Below are 4,786 nucleotides of genomic sequence, written 5' to 3'. Positions count from 1 at the left end.
TCTCCTGAGTCCTGGGCTATAAATATCACCACAGGGATTACTGCAGGAGAAGCCAGGTGAGTGTGTGTGTGTGTGTGTGTGTGTGTGTGTGTGTGTGTGTGTCCACAACCCTCAGAGAGAGAGAGAGTGGGGAAGAGGGTAGTGGGGGTACAGGTTTGATTGTGTAAGCCCTTTTCATCGTGTAAAAACCACTGTTGTGAAATGCCAGGGCAGAGAGATGGATATCAGAGATACAGTACTTGATGGGAAAGAATAGAACAACAGCCTGTGTGTGTATCCTGTCAATTCTATTATTACTACAGTAAACCAGATAGGGAGAGAGAGGCCTCGGCTTGGCTTTCATTCTCAGCTCCTTTGTTCAGCCAGATAGAACCTGACCTTAGTAGAATCAACATGTTCATAGGCTCTGGTTCTGAAGTGCTGGATCAGGGAGCGTTCTCAGGCCAGTGAGGACACAGAGACACAGCTGCAGCCGCAGGAAACAGGGTTCACACATGCATGCACACACACACACACAGTGGGAGGGGGGATGGAGGGGGATGAAACTGAGCCCGTGGGGACAGAAGGAAGAGGGCAGAGGTAAGGGTCGACAGGGAACGGCTGGGAGTGGAAGGCCAGCCAGCGAGATAACAGCCTACCACAATAGCTCATTCTCACACACACACACAAGAGAAAGATCCAGCCCTTGTGTGTGTGTGTGTGTGTTGGTGTGTGTGTGTGTTGGTGCTGTGGGTGTGTGTGTGTGTGTGGTCATGTGTTGCTGCGGGCGTGCGTGCCGTTGCGGTTCGGCTGCGTGCGTGTGCGTGCTGCGTGCGTGCGTGTGCGTGTAGATGTGTGGTGCACACTATGTGTGAACTATATGTGGGTAGGCGTTAGTCTCGCTGGCTATGCACATCACTCCCAGCCGTCCCTGTCGAAACCCTTACCTCTTGCCCTCTTTCTTCTGTCCCCCAGAGGGCTCATTTACCCCCTCCCAATCCCCCCTCCCACTGAGTGAGTAGGTCCTGTAGTGGTAGTTGCACATTAACATAGCCAGGCTACTGATACCCTAAGATTCTCTTAAGCGAGCGTGCAGCTAGTGATCTCAGATGATCCTACCACACTGGCAAACACGTGAACGCATCCTGACTTACTACTGACTCCGCAACAACATTCTTAGAGAACGCAGAGTCCTGAGGATGATACCATTGGTGTGGAGTGTTGTTGTGTGTGTGTGTGTGGTGTGTGTGTGTGACTAAGCGTCCAATCATGTGGTGCGTGCTGTGTGTGTGTGCTAATTGTGGAACAGACATGCAATTGGATTTATAGGACTGTATTGTGAATAAGAATGGTTAAATGTACTAAAGCTTCATTGTTTAACCCAACGTGTAGAGTCTCTCGCTATGTGTACTGAATTCTGTTTATAACTTTCAAATGAGATTCCCAATGCGCACAATTTCCCAGATTCTATACTCTGCATTCGCCCCGCCCCTCTTCGTTTCCCACTATCAAGTAAGCCTCTTGGAACATTACCATCGACTCCATATACGCAGAGCTCAATACGACCAATGACATGCCCGGTCTCTATCTAAGCAGATGTTTGAGGATAGGAGTTAACATTAGACCACGACTACATCATCTAGAAGCAAGTGCATTAAGTCACGCACACCTGTACAGATTCCACCACCCCCAGTGTTAGCGCACATTATGTTATCGAATTTTCTATCCTATAAACCCGTGCTCGCCAATATCTTGAGGCGCTGACACCCTAGAGGGTGACTATAGTACATAATGTTAACCACTCAGCGAGCCTAGACACAATTATTACAACAACCGACAACAATGGGTATATATGTTAGCTCGGACCCGAGCACATGAATATATATCGGACTTTAGGCTGATATATACAACCAATCAGAACCATCCCCGGATTAAACCCCACACCACACACCTCATCGCCCCACACAATCTAACATCTCTAGCATACTTATGCTGTTCTACCACAACCAAATCAGCGCATCATCACACTCTATCATCTGCCACAACACAAAACATTACCACATCACATCCAATCCCTGGTCCTAGTGTATCCGATTGTGCTCCTATAATCCTTCCCATATGGTGGTAAAAAATTTTAATTTATGCCCCACATGCAAACTTGCAAGCGAGAGAGGGTATGGACATATCAAGAAAGAAAGGAGCCTGATTGAAGGAATTAGGCTATGCCTATCCATTATCATTCACCAGTGACCATCAAGCTACCTATGCTCTTGCCCTCCTGACCCTCCTTATAAAGGCCACTTCTTAAAACCCCGCGGTCTCTCCTACCAGTTCCTTGTAACCCCCCGATTTCGGCTGCCAGTAGTTTTGGTCTATGAATGACGTAGCCAGGGAATGAATTGTTGATGGACACCAACCAAGCCAGGCATGTTTCCCACCAGTACTAATTTGAATTCCATTTTTCTCTACCCCTAATAAGCGCGCGGACTGTTCAATGATCTCCCGTTTCATAATTTTGCTGCCAGTACGGTCAACTCAACCGGTGCCTACACTTCCACCCAACTGCAGAACCAACGTGTGACACGAGCGCCAGGGACTTCACGATACACTCTGGCTATCTTCTTACCTTACGGATCATGCTGCAGAAGACACGGAGAAGAACGCCGGCCGCACACCGTGATGAAACTTTGTGATTTGGCACAACCAAAGATTTGATTCCTCACCAGGGTCTTGATCTGGACTGCAGCTTTCGGCGTCGTAACGCGACCTCCGTGGGCAAGCGCTCAACTTTCAATCCACTTGAACGCTGGAGCAAGTGTGCTCTTCACAGATGAATCCCGGTTTCAACTGTACCGCGGCAGATGGCAGACCGGTGTATGGCGCCGTGAAGTGGCGCAGCAGTTTGCTGATGTCAACATTGTAAGACTGAGTGCCCTCGGGCGCGCCAGTGGGGCTTATGGTAATGGCAGCGCGGGATAACGCTACGGACAACGAACCCAATTTGCATTGTGTCCGATGGCGATTGAATGCACAGATGATACCGTGACATATCCTGAGGCCCATTGTCATGCCGTTTCATCCTTCCGCCATCACCTCATGTTTCCCAGTCATGAATTAATGCACGGGCCCCATGTCACAAGGATCTGTACAACAATTCCGAAGCTGGAAAATTCCCAGATCTTCCCACGGCCTGACGTACTCCCAGACAAGTCCCCCGTTGACATGTCCAATCCAGTGGCATCCCAAACGTGGTACGAACAGCGATGTTTCCAGTTCCTGCCTAATAGTCCCAAGCAACTTCACATAAGCCGATTGAAGAGGATGACAAACATTCAAAACAGGCCACAACAACAAAGCCTGATCAACTCTATGCAAGGAGATTGTGTCACCGCTGCAGAGGCAAATGCGTGGTCACACCAGATTACTGACTGGTTTCCGATCCACGTCCCTACTGAAGTAGAATATGACTAAATACCATATATGATTACCTATACTGCTGACCCCAACTCCAGTTTGTTAGACAACTTGTATCCCAGTGGTTGTCAAATTGGTTGGACCTACGGAACCCCCCAAAAAACACAAGTCGTAAAATTTGCCAACGCGGCCACGTGCGCCACATCAAATGTAGCCTGGTCATTGACAACCATAAACGGTGATGCATTTTCGGAAAAACGCAAGATAGGCTACAGACATAAAACTGCGTTTTACACCTGGAGTTTGGAGCTGAAAGTCATCATGTTAGCAGCCAATATTAACCCAGGATACAGAACCTATCGTTGTCCACTTCCCTAAGCAGTCCAGAGCAAGCAAATCAGAGGTTGCCGGATCGGTTGGACAAGCATTGTGTCCCACTGCGCACATGACCTTCGGAGGACCAGCCTGCCCTGCGAGACGCGCTCATTGGCCAGCTGAGTAGCCCTGTCATTCTTCACAAATATCGCAACTACAGAGCTTTTGGCACAGAATTATGATACATCTTCATCCCATAAACATGAAGGCAGTGCGACGTGTACATATGCTTTATCTTTACCCAGTAGCCCACGCAACCTCTAGGCCTACCCGGGTGACAAATGAAAAATGATTCAAGCAAATTGGCAAGGTTAGCCTATTTGTTCTGCCAAGAGGAGTCAGTTAGTCCTCTAAGAGACAGCAGGAGCGGTAGAGATACTCTTGAAATGATCGGCCATATGAAAAAGCCAACTGACATTTACTCTCCGTGAGGTGCGTGACTGCTGCACCCTCGATTAACTCACCTGTGCATTCATATATTTGACCTTGCTGCGTATCTCTGAGATGAATCAACATCTTGGCCTATGTTACTGTTATAATCTCCACCCGGCACAGCCGAAAGAGGGCTGGCCACCCTTTCAGGCCTGGTTCCTCTCTAAGGTTTCTTTCCTAGGTTCCGTCTTTCTAGGGAGTTTTCTCCTAGCCACCGCTGCTGCTACACCCGCATAGCTTGCTGTTAGTGTGTGGGTTTAGGGCTGGTTTTCTGTACAGCAACTTGGTTGGGAGTGCAATCTTAGGCTGAGTTCGTAAGAAGGGCTTTATAAATAACATTATGATTGAATTGTATTAATAGTAGATTATGCTAAACTGTATTTTATTAGTGGATAACTATAAACGTAAGCAATATTTCTGTTTTGGCCAGGCAATACGTGGTTAAGAGTGAATTATGAAGTTCTGCTTTCCTGCGTCTTACTAATCTGACATGCCGCTAGGCCTGGGATCCCGCCACTTCACTTTACACCCCCTGCCCATACACATTCCCCGATGCCGCTGAGATTAAGGGCGTTAGTGGCATGAG

General features: G+C 48.2%; 1 pseudogene; it reads left to right on the top strand.

Moving 5' to 3' along the window:
* Nucleotides 1-539: 539 nt before the first annotated feature.
* The window catches only part of LOC111966098 (melanocyte protein PMEL-like), a 34,226-nt pseudogene continuing 29,979 nt past the window's right edge, over nucleotides 540-4,786 (top strand).

Source organism: Salvelinus sp. IW2-2015, linkage group LG7, assembly GCF_002910315.2.
Source record: "Salvelinus sp. IW2-2015 linkage group LG7, ASM291031v2, whole genome shotgun sequence".
NCBI classification, from domain to species: domain Eukaryota; kingdom Metazoa; phylum Chordata; class Actinopteri; order Salmoniformes; family Salmonidae; genus Salvelinus; species Salvelinus sp. IW2-2015.
Note: the sequence above shows the minus strand (reverse complement) of the source record. Positions and strands in the feature narration are given on the sequence as shown.